The sequence below is a fragment of the Pollachius pollachius genome (assembly GCF_949987615.1).
Source record: "Pollachius pollachius genome assembly, chromosome: 1".
Classification (NCBI taxonomy): domain Eukaryota; kingdom Metazoa; phylum Chordata; class Actinopteri; order Gadiformes; family Gadidae; genus Pollachius; species Pollachius pollachius.
This window is the reverse complement of record NC_136934.1, coordinates 14,143,214-14,159,936: the sequence shown is the minus strand read 5'-3', so window position 1 is coordinate 14,159,936 and position 16,723 is coordinate 14,143,214. Positions and strand designations below refer to the sequence as shown.

The window sequence follows — 16,723 nt, the reverse complement described above, 5'->3', positions numbered from 1 at the left end:
TGATTGATAAGACGAATTGGCGAAGAGGCCAGGTTCTTTGTCTATTGTTCTCAAATATAAAGGCACGGTGTGATGAGCAGCTCAGAGATGTAAAGTTATCTGCCTTTGGCGCTGTGTCATTGGCGCACGAAAATGCACATGCACATACACATACAGCCACAGGACCGCGCAGACACACTCGCGTGCGCAGACACACACGCACGCACAGGTGGCTGCAGCTGGTGAGTAGGAGTGGGAAACCACTCTTGTCATACTGTGACATGAAATTATCCTGGTGGCAGCATATTTTCAAAACCAAATTGTGTTTGTGTGTGTATGGTTGTCTGTGTGTCTGTGTGTCTGTGTGTGTGTGTGTGTGTGTGTGTGTGTGTGTGTGTGTGTGTGTGTGTGTGTGTGTGTTCTTTTGGGGGGGGGGAAGGAAGGACACCCACAGTTTCACATTTCTCGTTTAGAGAACATAATGAATAAAGCTACATTGGACAATTTAGCTGTCTCTCAGGACTCTGTAATTTAAATCTAAAAGGCCTTGTATTGCCCTTGTTGTTGTCATTATTTAATATGGATGGTTTGATTTGGGCAAGTGAAGTCAAATTCATAAAAAAGAACAGATATGTTTCAAAATAACATTTGAATCAGAATGAACTGCACGTTGTCATAGAACGAAAGCTTTAACAGTGATAAAGAGAAAGTATTTGTCATTGCCAGAGACCAATTAACTCAGGATCTGAGAAGCTAGATTCCATAGTAAAATATAACGCTATAGCATCTCTCTTACCTTTTCTTCCAAACCAGAGTTTGATATGTTCATGTTGTACAGCTCCTCAATACAACCGTCACCAGAACTACATAAAGTATACATTTTACCTACGAGCCAGGAAACACTGTTATGGAAACCACAAACATTATGGATTACGCCAACAGGGTCACTGTGATATAGGTGTGAGTGAGTGAGTGAGTAAGTGTGTGTGAGTGTGTCTTTGTAACTAGGTGGCGGTAAACGTGGGCGTGCAAGTTTGAGTGTGCATTTGAAGCAGGGTATAATCATGTTTTGAGCTTGTGTCAGTATGAAGCATTGTGCAAACCTATGTACAATGTGCATGAGTGTGTGTGTGTGTGTGTGTGTGTGTGTGTGTGTGTGTGTGTGTGTGTGTGTGTGTGTGTGTGTGTGTGTGTGTGCATTCCGATGTATAGTGTGTACATGTGTGTGAGTGACTTGATGGCAAGGCATGCCTACATAAACAAGCGAGTTCTGCTTCTCACTCCAGAGTGCGAACAATGGAGGTAATGTCTCTCCTCCCACCACAAGGACCAGGCATGCTAGGGCTGATCTGACAAGCTGCCATCATCACCCTCATTGTCCACCAGTCATGAGGCATGAGCGGACGCAGTGAGAGACTTAGCGTTTCCCATCGCAGATACGCATCTACAAATTGTTGTCATCCCACATCCCACATTAATCACAACTGTTGATGAATAGCAGAGCTATGCGTTGGGGGTGACAGAGGTTGTACCTATGTGTGCTTAAAGTCAAGCATCGGAACTGTTGCTGTGACTTGCTTCTTCACAGCGAGCTAAGCTATATGTGAGGTATGTGTGTATTCATGTGATCTAAAGGTGGCTTTCAAAATAACATGATCCAGCTTGAAACAATATTTTGGAAAGTAACAAACAATTGGGAACGAAAGCTAGGATAGGCAATTGATTAAGAAGCATTTTTTATCATATATTTTGACAAATGTAATACTGACTGATTTTTAATCTGGTATTTTAGGCTGTCACGGGTCTGTAATAAGTCTGTCCAATAGTTGAATTAGGCCTGAATGAAATGATTGTATTGCCTACCTGGCTACACACACTCTGCCCTTACACTCATTGTGCATAATCGGAGTCCTCCACAAGGCCAGGGTTGCACAGTATAATACAGACACTAAAAAGGTATCGAAATACCCTCCTGCTATAAATGGACTAATTATTTACAGTAATCCATTTATAAAGTTATGTATGCATTTATTCATAGTCAAAAACACACCTATATGTATGAAAAAAGAAATCATCAACAGCACATAATTTACAATTCTTGTAGTTTATGTTTTAAACTGCACTACAAGTCTAAATTCAGTGTTGCAGGTCAAACCCAGGATTATTAGCCTACACACTACAGGTGTGCACTATGCTAGACCAACGCAAATGAGTCAAATTACTCTGTGGTCCAAATACCTACCGGAGCTTTAAAGTAGAAACCTTGAACTGAACCGCCTATCTTTTTGTAATACAACCCTTATGTACAAAAGTAATCAAAGTATTAAGTATGATACCTTTGTTATGATAAATGCATTGGTTACCAATTCAAATACAGCAAGCTTCTGCAACTTGGCAGCCCAGTGTGTTTATTGTGCTTCATGCCAAATGTGACATCTTCATTTGGAAAGCAACGTAATAATGTTTACACAGCAATGAATGCAACCCTTGAGCTTTATAGCAACCGCCAAGTCATACCTAGCAGCAATGTGGAATGAAGGCATGCCTACAATAAAACAATAATGCGATCATTGTATTTATAAATATAAGTAGAAACTGTATATATTGTTGTTATGTATTAAGTATTTATTATTTATACTTAGATAACCGTAAATTGTAGCATGTTTGTGTGTCTGCATCTGTGAGAGTGTCTGTGTGTTTGTGTGTGTGTGTGTGTGGTAGGGCATCATTAAAAGAAGGTCAGCGTGACACCCAACATCACTTCTTCATAAATAATGTAAAGTGATACAGGAATTAGACTTTGTAATTATAGCTCTCCATGGCATTAAGGAGACGAGGGGTAGTTGCGCATGGGTATGTGTTCAGCATGTGTGTGTGTGTGTGTGTGTGTGTGTGTGTGTGTGTGTGTGTGTGTGTGTTCTTTAATAGGCTCCAAGAGGATAACACAAGGCTAAATTTCAAAACATTGCACGGCTTAACCAGACATTTCAGGGGCACTAAACACTTTGATTTATTGTAACTTGTGTGGTTTCAGGTGGTAGAGAGCGAGAACGAGAGAGAGAGAGAGAGAGAGAGAGAGAGAGAGAGAGAGAGAGAGAGAGAGAGAGAGAGAGAGAGAGAGAGAGAGAGGCCGGGAGATACTAAAGCTAGACAGAGCGAGAGCGTTTAGGAGAGAGGGATCAGAGAGAGGGCGAGAGAGAGAGAGCTTTATCCATGTGACTGGGTGTGGGTAATGTGGCTTCATGCACAGATATATAAAGTATGTCTGCCAAAAAGCGGATGCAAGTGTTACATTTGAAATGGCTTTCCTCTCCATTAGAACAGCCTGCCGTTTATACAGCACTTCCTAGTCTAACAGCCCATCCTGCCCTCCCATGCCACTTTCTATTTGACTATTCTCCTAATGACATTTCCGGGCCAACCAATGGGGACCGCCCGTCACTCCAATTAAAGGCGCATTCCCCCCACTGCGCTGCAAGCCATAAGACAAGCCTCTGCCTGGCCAGTTGGACATTTTGGGGCGGTGAATTATTGAAAAGGGCAAGGATGTGGGCAAGAAGGTTGTTCGCGACGCTGGCAGCGTTAGCTGGCTGAGCGGTCAGACTGGCCCAGAGCAGGGGAGAAGAAAGGCCAACGTTATCTCGGCAGCTGGGTTGGGGTGGGATGGGGTGGATGGAAGGGGGGAAGGGGGGGGGGGGGCATGTACCATGCAGCTGGGTCTTGAACGCCCCGTCACGCGACATGCTGGCGGGACAACCTGTTGCACACCGTTAGTGTTATAGTGCAATACTTTAGTGCCACAGCAACAGGGCAGGAGGACCAAACACCGTAGGGGGCACCGGGATCTGGTTGGGGTTCGTGGCTTGCATCCACGTGCCTGTGTGTGTGTGTGTGACTGTGTGCGTGTGCGTGCGTCTGAGTGTACGTGTGTGTGCCTGTACCTGTGCCTGTGTGTGTGCGCCTCTGTGCCTGTGTGTGTGTGTGTGTGTGTGTGTGTGTGTGTGTGTGTGTGTGTGTGTGTGTGTGTGTGTGTGTGTGTGTGTGTGTGTGCGTGCGTGCGTGCGTGTGTGCGTGTGTGTGTGTGTGTGTGTGTGTGCGTGCGTGTGTTTGATCCTCAGTAAAGACATGGTCCTGGGTTCCATCATTAGCCAATGCCAGACCCCTAATTGCTCTTTACGTATCATGTAACTTCACTGCCACTGGCTGTGGATAAGAGCAACGAGAGTGCCAGCTAAATGGCTAAATAGTAAGCGATAAAGGCTAGCAGTCCCAGAATGCCGTGTTTGAATCAGCTGATGGAAATGGAAAGGGTGGCAATGACGAGGATGGGTTTTGTGTTGGGGCTCCCGGGGGCCGCTGACCTTCCTAATCTGTTCTAAAAGGCCAGCTCAACAGAGAGCCCAAGGTCCCCCCATGTTTAAACCCTGTCTGCCTTCAGCCCTCTCTCTAGAAGTCAGAACTGACGAGAAACTTTCGGATATGCACACATCACATCTCCGCTGTATTGCAAACACACACACAGATTTGTGGGCACACAAATAATGGTAATGCAAAAAGCAGTGGATTAATATAGACGCAGATAGACACACACTTGTCAGCCAACACATGCGCTGACGCAGCAAGGAAAAGATCACATAAAATAGCAGCTATATCGGTTGTGTGTGTGTCTGTCTATAAACTTTCAAATGTCTTAAAGAGAAAAAGTTGCACCAACACTTGACATAGACGACAGTGGCTCTTTTTGAGTGTATGTGAGCCAGTGTGTTGCGTGGTGTGTATAATTGATGGAAGAAAAATAGACAGATGGATTGTGTGTGTGTGTGTGTGTGTGTGTGTGTGTGTGTGTGTGTGTGTGTGTGTGTGTGTGTGTGTGTGTGTGTGTGTGTGTGTGTGTGTGTGTGTGTGTGTGTGTGTGTGTGTGTGTGTCTCTCTATACGCAGCTGTGTGTGTCTCTAAATGCATGTGCGATTGTGGGTCTGCGTGTCTCATATTTGCATATGTGTGCTTGCGTGTGTGCGTGCATGCGTATTGCCAAGCATAAAAGCTTAATGTTTGCATATGCATTCAGACGGTGCAGATCAGCCCTGACAGTGCAAAGCTACAAAAACACTAAGGTTTCGTCTAAAGTTTCTACTGTTACCAGCTACAGAGAGAGAAAAAGAGAGGCAGCAGGAAGCTCCTAGGTCGCTGGAGAATCACTGCAGATCACTGTGAGCATTGCAACATATCGGCCCTTTTAAAGCATAATCCCCACGTTTTACTTTATTACATATACTCATAAACTCCATGGCGAAAAAAAGGACCTCAAGTCTTCATGTTAAAACTATCTGAAGCTCAGCGTGACACAGGAAAAACACGCTGCGCCTGGCAAAACGCTGTGGATGCCTGCCTCGCACCAAGAGCAAGGAAACAACATGGGAACATTTCAAAGCAGCGTTATCTCTGGTCTTGTCTGCTCGGCATCAAGACATACCCGGAGCCCTCTGAAGGACCCGGAGCTCCCGCACACACACACACACACCACGGAGGCCTCATCTTCCCAGCGAACAGCCAATCAACAGCCGTCTGTCATCACCTGGGCTTTGTTTGGACCGAACCAATACTGCCTTTACCGGCGATCCGATGTCCCCCCCCCCCCCCCCCCCTTGAAGCCCTTGATCGCATTTGAATTCCACATTGTATGGGGGCACAGATTGATGTGATATCTGCCGGCAATCACGGACATCTTATCTGACCATCTCCCCCATCTGCTATCGGAGGGAGGGTAGGACCCTCCACATACACCTCTGTATTCATGAAGTCATGTGGTACGAACACCGCACTGAACCAAAATATGCTTTTGCAAGGGGAGACATTGCACATATAAAGCTTATAAGCAAACCTTTGTGAGTATGTGTTGTTTTGTTCTGGTCTAGTTGAAGCAAATGTAAAATAGAATATCTATCAAGCTTCATGTTTTCCCAGGCATCTTGCCCCTTTATTTTTTACGAGTAGGACTGCACACTCACAATACATATCATTACATTCTGACTTCACTTTTTCACGCCATGGAATCTGACAACTACTTAATCACAGTGGTTTATTCTCCCTCTGTGCCGATTTTCTTGATAACACGTGTCCCAAGGATGCCATTCAAACAATTATGGCAGAGAAAAAGTAGGACGATAAAAAACAAACAAGGGTTTGCCTCGGTCACACTTTTACATCACAATAAACAATATTCTGACAGCAGTATTATAATGTGTGCGTCTTCCATTCTGACAACAATGTGCATCTGCGCATTGCATGCCTCTCTCTCTCTCTCTCTCGCCGTCTGATCCGAGGACAGATAGAGCGGCCCTCTATTATTAGCTGTGTAATGGAGGGCTTGGGCGGCGTGGATCTGACAAGGAGATAAGAAAAGTGCTTACTCCTTCCAAACTCCCCACCCTGACCCTACTATATCATTTAGAAACCAGTCACAGGGCACACGCAGACCATTGCTGGCTAATGGTCTCGCCGTACCGCTGCTGACACGCTAGAAACATTCACCAACACTCAAATTGGAGATGGAAAAATGCATAAATAAATACATGAATAATGTTAATTGGGAACGCTACTCAACTAAAGGGGGTTCAGTTTGGGGTGCTGGGATTTCAATGTTATTTATATTCACAAACGCACACATGTATGCACGCACGCACGCACGCACAAACACACACACAAAAGCATGTTAAAAAAACACATACCGAACACACACATATGCACGAAAGCATGTTATACATACACACACACACACACACACACACACACACACACACACACACACGAGTCCTGTTTCAGTGCTTGGATGGCAGGAGTATTGTGCCAAAGTGAGAAGGGATGGGCACATAACGCAGCACTATAAATGAAAGGTTAAAAACCCCATGCTTACTCTGAGAGCATTTCCTAACTCCTTCAAGTGATTGGTAAGACTTACAAAAACGCTACTTGTTGTGAGAGGGAGTGTCCGAGTGTGTCCGTGATTGTGTGTGTGTGTGTGTGTGTGTGTGTGTGTGTGTGTGTGTGTGTGTGTGTGTGTGTGTGTGTGTGTGTGTGTGTGTCTGTCTTTCTAAGAATTCAATAAATCAAGTCATCAAACAAAACAAAGGACCATGTGGCAAAAAGCTATTTTGAGTGGGCTAAACAAGGGGTTAGGAGACGGTTTGTGTACGCTGAGAGGCGACATGTTTGTGTTCATGTAATCATAGTAGCAACAGTTAGAAATGAGCACATGTAAGTATGTGTAGGCGTGCCGCTGAGTGAGGATTGAGGTGTGTGCCTAATGTGTGTGTGTGTGTGTGTGTTTCCTGTGGAATTGAAATCAACTGGAGTCCAGAGTAAAAAGATTTCCAGGGGTAGCCATTTTCAGAGGATGAAAGGTCTATATTTCGGTTTCTCTCATTTGACATATATTGTTCACACCAGATTTTTGTTAATTTTCCATGTAAGCAAAATGCACCTGTTTTGGCACATTTGTGCAAAATAATGAAAAGTTTGTGATGTCTGCTAAATTGGCAAATCAACTGCAAGATGACATAGTAATGAAATAGGAATAACAATCTTCCCAATCAAGTTTAGAAGCATATATATGGAGCTTGCCCACAGTGCAATCACTACCATTTATGAACATGAACCACTGCCTTACAATGGAAGATTCTTGTGTGATAGTACAGTATAATGTAAACAGGTCCAAAGCCATCCCTTTTGCGAGCATTTCGTAGGGAAACCGGTAATTGGGTACTAAATGTGGACACCAAGGAAGTCCTTTACTTTTTTTTCTATTGTAAAAGTGCATGAAGTCTGAAAAACTCCTTGAACGATAAGATATGAATGAGAAAAATATACATAGAGCAACATTTGAATACTATATTATCTGTTGCATTTGTGAATTCTACCTATACTCATATATGGGACAACACAACGACCTCATGCAGTATTCAGCCATCAGCAAGAGCAAGAACTTGGCAACATGTTCAGCCAACCTTCTATTAGGCTAAGAAAGACCCAAAGTGCAATCGTAAATAACAAAAATGTCTTTGCAAACATCAATTCTGTCTGCATTTACATTAAAGACTAATCAAATGACCATGAAAGGACTCTACAAGGTGCCATTAGAGAGGAATAGTAACAAGAGTGAAGGAGCTGCCGTACCAGTATGTCTAGGTAGTCAACTATTGGGTGTGCACATGGTATATTTTTCTGTATCGCCTGTCTATAGTTCTTGAGGTTGTAGTTGCCCATACAATCAATGGACGTTTCTACTTTACTAAAGTGCTTGATTCTGGAATACGCTAAGTAAACCTAACCTAATATTTTGTTTGTTACTATATAGAGGTAAGGGATCTGGAAGGACATGGAATTACTTCCATTCTGGTTGTGAAGACAAGGCTAGCTTCCCTCTGGCCAAAGGCAGGAGACGTGGCCATTTCTGAGTTTGCACATAAATTCATTGGGCCCTATAAAACCCAACTTCCCCTGGCCTTCCTAAATGCACTTTACAGAAAGCTAATACCATAACACAAAGGAGGTTAATTTAGACCAGATTTACCAAATGATGTGATTGTGGGGGATAATTTCAGCTTCCAACACAGTTAAGTGAATGGTTTGCGGCGCATGAAAGGATATCAATGGCGTTCCTTACACCACAATCCCCATTCCTGAATCTGATAGAAAAGTTATTTCCAGCGTGGAGGTGGAAGGACTATATGACTATTGGGCACCAGATCTGATGTCTTTGTCAGATGCCACGAAATTCTGCTTGTGAGGACATCACAGGCAATCATTGCAGGGGATGGATAGGCCCCCGTCGGGAGATGTTTCCCCCCTCGCATCGCAAGGGGACACATCTGAGCTGTGATGGTGAGGAAAGATCTCTGGCCAGACAACAAAAGAGTGACAGGATGTCATCCACCAAGAGAATGGGGACTTGTTGTGTGTTTTTTTACTGTGAGGAGGAAAATCTACAGATACACACATATATATATAACTTACCAACATTTTGGTAGAGTGCAATAGAGTTGGGATGTATAAAACAACGTTTGTGAAAAATGCACTTACGGTTGACAGAATCTTAAGACCATTTCAAATGAAACTGTGAAACTAACACACTTAATGAATAAGAATGTCTGTGTTTATCATAAATTATGCTTCAATTTGTATTTTTTATGCATGCAATTTGGTCTACATTTTGATGAGGTTGTACAAACCAAACCTCTGTACACACACAATGTGCCTATGCCAGTGTGTGTGTGCCGGTGTTGGTGTGTGCGTGTTTGGTTGTGCCTGTGTTTCTGTCTGTGTCTGTCTGTGTCTGCGTGTGTGTGTGTGCGTGTGTGCGTGACGTGTATTAAATAAAAAGAGACATTTCGAAGCAGCTTCCTGTATCTATAATTCATCGATGGGGCTGAGTGTTTTGGCTCACCTCATACCTGCTACAGGCCAAATGATAAAGCTGTGAACCAATACTTTAGTCCTTTAAAGCCGGGCCAGCCTTCAGGGCACCTGGGGCCAAAAGATCCCAAGAAAGAATGCTCAATGTTTCGAAAGATAGAGACAGAGAGACTTACAGATAGCAGACAGACAGAAAGGTCGACCGACAGGCAGGCAGGCAGGCAGGCAGGCAGGCAGACAGACAGACAGACAGACAAAACAAACAGGCAAGACAGGTGAGACAGCTACACAAATTCAAACTCAGTGGAAATCTCTTATTCAAATGTACTGCCGTCTTCAGCTCTCATTTCCCATTCTTCTTAATGGCTCATGCATGCACACACACATGCAAATGTTGATGCATGCACAGAAACCAAATATTAACAAACACATGCACACGTTGGAGTCACAATCAGTCACAATCGGCACAATTGATTCTGGCCTGACTCTCTTTCTACCGACGTCAACATGAGGTAGGTATTCATTCCACGTCCAGAGCCTATGACAGTATAAATCGTCTCATTGTTTAGATAGCTCATACGACCTAGGAGCAGCGAGAAATATTGTGGAACACCATGTAGGTAAACAACATTAAACACAATACCCTCTTTATTATACCCCATCATGTATACGCATTGCGAGCCCTTGAATTGTTGACCGTTACTGAAGCTACTGCTTCAGCTCCCTCCCTATTCATCCACTTTAATGCAGTCTGATGGCCTCACAGAGCCCTACCCTTCATCTGCGCGCCACTAGCCTTGATGCCAGCACATGATCGCCGGGGACATTTGTGCCTTGTTATTAGGACGCCACATATGCTTGATAGCCTGAGACACACCGGGAAGGTTCCTCAACGTCTCAGTGATGCACCAGGGGGAAGAGAATCACTCAGACTACATCAACTAGGTAGATAGGTGGATGTGCAGGGTTGTCAATGAGGTGGAGATAATGACTGACGGATAGAGATTATGGTAAGGAGACATAGAGCAGCCATAGCGGAACGATGACAGATGATGAGTAGAGGGATGGCCGGGATAAAGCCAGCTAGAATGAGACTGAGGAGCATCGTGCCAGTTGCAGAGAGCGGGCTCTACTCAAACACTGACGGAAGGATCATTTTTGAGAAATTCATTTGTCAGTGAGTCATCCTTAAGAGTGGCCAAGAATAGCTTGTCAGCCACAGTCCTGGCTTTCTGTTAATCTACTGAGGGAGGGAGTGGGGAGCGAGGGGAGGGAGGGGGGGGGGGTGAGCACCTGTGTGTATGCGGGAAAAACAGTCTGGATGTTGATTGGTGAAGAAGATATACAGAGAGATGAAAAGATAGAGAAAGAGACATGGTGGCCTGGAGAGAGTGAACACACAGACAGAGAGAGAGAGAGAGAGAGAGAGAGAGAGAGAGAGAGAGAGAGAGAGAGAGAGAGAGAGAGAGAGAGAGAGAGAGAGAGAGAGAACAGCAAGAAAAGAGTGCCAGCATGCAGTAAAAAGCAAGGGGGAGAGACAAGGGAGAGAGACAAAGAGACAGAGAGAGAGCAAGATAAATGAATTTCAAGATAAAGAGTAACTGCTAGATAAAGAGTGCCAACATGCAGAATTAGACATTGGGGGACAGACAAGGGGGGGAGGGAGAGAGAGAGAGAGAGAGAGAGAGAGAGAGAGAGAGAGAGAGAGAGAGAGAGAGAGAGAGAGAGAGAGAGAGAGAGAGAGAGAGAGAGAGAGAGAGAGATACGGAGAGAGTGATAGACAGAGTGAGATAGAGAGAACGAGAGAGATGGAGAGAGAAAGAAAGAGACAGAGAGAGACAGGGCGGCAGAAAAAAGAAAAGTGCTGATGTTTGCTGTTTGAAAGCCCGCAGCTGGGGAACAATGGCTGCTAAATACCTTGCTTGAGCAATACAAGCTTGGTTGTTAGCTGTTCCGACACTTTTTTAGGCTGGTGAAAACAACAAAGAGGAAAACAGAAAACTGATTAAATACCTTCATGGCGCCAGATTTCAATAAGAAGCAGTGTGCCGTCTAGAAGAGGTGCTAAGAGCAAACATGCTCAGAGTGAAGAGTTCCATTACAGTGTGTCTAAATAATCATTCAACTTTAATTCACACACACACACACACACACACACACACACAGACACACACACACACACACACACACAGTAGGGAGCCTCTCATGGAGATCAGTCTTATGACTTCAGTAGAAACCAATGAGAACTCAGAGCTTAAAAAAACAACCATTATTAGCTTGTTCTACGTTTTTCTGAAACTATACGGACAAATTAACATCCTATGAGGCCACAAAAAAAAAAGTACCAAGACATCTACAACATATTCTACATTTCGTACTCTTATATTCGTACTCTTCTCGTTGACTTTTGTTTCTACTTACGCAGATGACGTGTGCCTTGTTCTATGAAGTGAATTGCCCAGAACAACCCTGTGCTTAACTCAGTGTGACAGATATAACTGTTGAAACAAGAACTTCAACTACTGTGTGTGTGGTCCATTGAACCATTATCTGTGAACTGTGATGGGGAAAACAAGTAAACCCCAAACCAAACAGAATCAGGCCTTGAAGCTCGTACCATGCTCCGACTTTTTAAACCATATCCAAATAACCGTCCTTGGCTCCCATTTCCAAGCACGACGCAAATACCTGGTGCTTGAAAGCGTTTAATGTCTATCGGTTTGACATTCAAGTGCTTGTAGGGGAGAATGAGGACAAGTCTTTCTACTGCCAAGATATACAGGCTAAGAAACGCAGGCTGTTCGGGAGCCATAACAAGATAATTAAGGTGATGGCAGTTAGCATAGGCTGATACGGGAAATAAACATTCACAGACAGAGAGAGACAGAGACAGAGAAACAGAGACAGAGAGAGAGCAAGAATTAAAAAGAGAAAAAAAGAGAAAGAGAGACAGACAGACGGAGGAGAGAGAGGGAGATTATATCCTGTCCCAGGTTCTGCTGCAAGACAGGGCTACTTTGTCTGCATGCTGTCAACTGTCCAAGGAACAGCTCGTCGAACACGTGAGAGCCGGGAGAAAGAAGCCAACCCCAGATAGAAAGAATGGTGGTCAGCAAAATGACTACATCTCAAGCTCTTCCTGCTAATTAAGGAGTGGGGGTTATCAATTTGACAACATTTTGACTTTTTTTCTCCCAGAAAGTCACTTAATGAAACTGAGAACAAGTTATATGACCAAGTAAAGACAGCACACAGTATTTTGTTCAAAGAAAGTTACGTGATTGCCCTGCCAAAAACAAACAAACACAATTGTTGTGTCTAAACTGACCTCCACAGAAAGCAGTGGCACGATATTGTAAAACTACACCATCTTTTAAACGTGTGGCACAGTTAATTAGATCAGCAGTTGGGATTAAATGGTGATGTGTGGGCCCGCCCTTGCTAGCTAGCTCGCCGGCACCCTATGCCAGGTTCCTGGGTAAGTACCACTTAGCCCCTTTAGCCAGGTCCTTCATTTTGTAACAGAATGCATTTTAATGTATATTGCTGGCACAGAAATTAAGGTGTGGTCAAAGGGTACAACTGTGTGTGTGTGTGTGTGTGTGTGTGTGTGTGTGTGTGTGTGTGTGTGTGTGTGTGTGTGTGTGTGTGTGTGTGTGTGTGTGTGTGTGTGTGTGTGTGTGTGTGCGTGTATGCATGTGTTAATGTGTGTGTGCGTGTGCATGTGCGGGAGTGTGGGAGAATGTGTGCGTTCCCGCATGAATGGGGGTTCGAAGGGGCGATGGTTGCTATTCATAACTGCGCTGCCCGTCTCTCTGACCCACGGAGGGTCTCCAGGGCTGCCGGCCTGGGTCCTGTGGTATGTAGACACTGTGGCCCTCAGCATCACCAGGGGTGGGGGATTATACTGTCCAACGTCGCATGCCCGAATTGTGTGTCTGTGTGTGTGTGTGTGTGTGTGTGTGTGTGTGTGTGCCAGAGAGAGAGCGAGAGTGAGGGGAGGGTAGAAGGAGAATGAATGAGGTTAAAGAGAGAGTTGAGGGGCTGTGGACGGGGCGGGAGTGGGAAGGGGGAGGCTTTAGTTTACAGTCAGGAGTGTGATGGAAGGGGAAAGCCAAGTCCAGTTCAGCCCCAGCGGTGGTTGGAGCAGAACAAACACATTTAATCACCAGCATCTTACGCTCTGTGAGATGAAGTGCCATCAGCAAAAGTAGCATTGTTGAAATAGCTTATGTATGATTACACAAAACCCTTGCAGCATTTGTATTACGTCGTTTATTTTTATTATTTCTTTATTCATTCTTTATTTTTGCCCATTAGGAAGAGCATTTCCACCACCTACCAAAGTTCTCACATGTAACCCCCCTCTTCCGAGACCTCCACTGGCTCACTGTAATAGCTCGCATCAGATTCAAGATGATGGTACTGGCATACAAGGCAGTCGATGGAACTGCCCCTGCCTACCTCCAAGCATTAGTAAAGCCACACACCCCAGCTCGATCCCTCCGCTCAACTACCTCAGCTGGACGTCTGGTATCGCCATCGCTAAGAGCAAGCAAAGGTCGATCAGCGAAGTCACAACTTTTCTCTGTTTTGGGACCTCAGTGGTGGAACGAGCTCCCTACCGATGTCAGGATTGCAGAGTCACTCACCAGCTTCCGCAAAAGACTCAAAACTCACCTGCTCAGAGTTCACCTCGACTCTGCATAGAAACCAATGCACAGCCACCATTGAATGTTGTACGTCCTGGCACTTGTACATTGCACCTATTCAAGGTACTTAATTGTGTAGCATCTACAGTAGCTGCTATCATTGCTTTACACAGGGAATGGGTTAGCCTAGCGATTGTAATACTTGCACTTGGTTCTATGAACATCTTTACTGTACCGACAGCGATATATTGTTTCACTTCTTATGACAAATGTACTTATTGTAACAAATGCACTTATTGTAAGTCGCTTTGGATAAAAGCGTCTGCTAAACGCCCTAAATGTAAATGTAAACCTCCATTCCTGCCTGATTTCTTTGTCTTTCCGTCAAACAAGTGAACAAGGTGTGTTCCCCATTATCAGTCCTTGTCATGTTGTCACGTTTTTCTTATTAAGTCATTTGATTTTCAACCTTCACTGTGTTTGCTTGTTATAAATGCATATTGGAAGTTGTGTGTGCAACGGAAAACCTTGATGGGATTTTTTTATTCATGTGATTTATGTGATCTTTGCTATGCACATGCTGTTGATGTTGCATTTTGATAGCCCTTTCTTTTCGCCCTTTGAATGAGTGCACAGAGTGCAATGGAAAACCCTTATCAGATTTTGTTATTTTCTTTAATCCGAAATACATGGTCTGGATGACCAAAAGGAAAGTAGTGACTGTTCGAAGTTGTTCAACGTACACTAACGCAGAGCTACACCGGTCACACAAACATAATTACCTCGGTCGACGCTGTGGCTTTGGGTTGGTCGAGCTGCTCAAATCAAAGCAAAGTAAAAAAAGAATATATATATATATATATATATATATATATATATATATATATATATATATAAATAAATCAGCTGGCACAGCAGCAGGCATTGGAAAGACGCCCGACTGCAGGAATTTTGTTAATTGTGGCCTATGGTGCCAGTAATGCGCACCTGTGTCCTGTGCACCCATTCATTACAATTGGCTGTGGATGGACGGAGAGAGAGACGGAGAGAAAGAGATGGAGACAGAGCAGAGAAGGAGCGAGCATTCTCAGAATGCAGCATTGCTTGCATGCATGGCCTTCAACGCGCCCGTTTCATGCCGTCCACATCACAGCCGCCGGCCGCTGTGTAAAGACAAAGGTGACAATGTGTTGATACGGGAGGAGTGCCGGCCGTGCCCATCATTGTGGCTCTGTTGACAATAGCGGCACAGGGCTCCAACCCACACACTGTAATCATTATTTCAAGGAAAGCAGAAGGCTGAGTACCCCTTCAGCACCATTACACGCCATCCCAACGCAACGCACAGCAGGCACACACAATGCGCAACCTTTTGTCAAGCTTGTATGAAAAGGCATGATTTGAAGACGGATAAAAGATAAAGGCAATAAGGAGGACTCTGTATCCGAGCAGCAAAAAATAACAACTTGAGAGAGAAAGAATGAGAGAGAGTTGAGAGAGGAGTGAGGAGTGATGAGGAGGAGGTGTGGATATGTCAGCTTCGGTACACTTGATTTCCTATTTGGAACCAGTATAGACTGGAGTATTTATTTGCATGTCAACCCATCTTCGTTTAAATGAAAGGAGGTGATTTGTCGCTGCTGCTCGGCAATCAGCCGTCTCTGTCTCAGCTGGAATACGTTTCCTATTCCTGGGTCCACAGGAGAGTAAGTTCATGAAAACAGCTGTCTCCCAAAAAAACGAACATTTACTGAATAAATCAATTATAATAAAAATATAGATATATTTAAAGAAAGCTTTAGATATCGATTTAGGTTAATATGTTTGAATAAAGATATGGCACCGCATTGTCTAGGATTTAATGATAACTCACAAACCAGAGGTAAAAAATCAAAAAGAGCCAGCATGAACACAAATACAGACAGGCTTGATCACGGGAGTGGTGGTAGACGAGGGAGATTAAATGGGAGGATGCTGCTGGGGGAAGGGGTGGTGGATGTTAAATCAATGGGATTTAACAAAAAACAAAAAGCCGTGGATTTGGATTTTACCAGCCCTGACAAATCTCCTACACGGGTACCAAGCGATTGTGAGTGGGTGATATCTGGGTACAGAGCGTGTGAGCGTGGGTGATATCTGGGTGCCAAGCGTGTGAGCGTGGGTGAGCTCCACAACATCCAAACACATTCCCCCACGGCTCGGCTTCTGGCCCGGAGGAAGAGTGAAATAAATCTATCCCCCCCTGGATTTTTAAAGATGGGAGAAAAAGAGAGAGGTGGAGATATATAGTGTCTGAATGTGTGTGTGAGAGGGGCAAACACACAGAGGGAGAGAGGGATCTATAGTCCCTGAATGTGTGTGTGTGTGTGTGTGTGTGTGTGTGTGTGTGTGTGTGTGTGTGTGTGTGTGTGTGTGTGTGTGTGTGTGTGTGTGTGTGTGTGTGTGTGTGTGTGCAGAGAGGAGAGATTGGGAGAGAGGGAAAGAAGTGTGGGCAGAGAATCAATGGGTATACTTGGAGCAAATTAAAACCATGACATCATCGCTCGGTGAACGAACGAGGAGTGGGAGGACGAGGGGGCAAGGGCAAGAGAATGAGAGCGCAAGGGGGAGAGAGAGAGAGAGAGAGAGAGAGAGAGAGAGAGAGAGAGAGAGAGAGAGAGAGAGAGAGAGAGAGAGAGAGA

General features: G+C 44.5%; 1 protein-coding gene across 1 annotated transcript in view; it reads right to left on the bottom strand.

The window, feature by feature from the left end:
* commd10 (COMM domain containing 10) overlaps positions 1–16,723 on the bottom strand; it is a 57,173-nt gene that overhangs the window by 28,586 nt on the left and 11,864 nt on the right. The gene's annotated exons all lie outside the window — the stretch shown is intronic.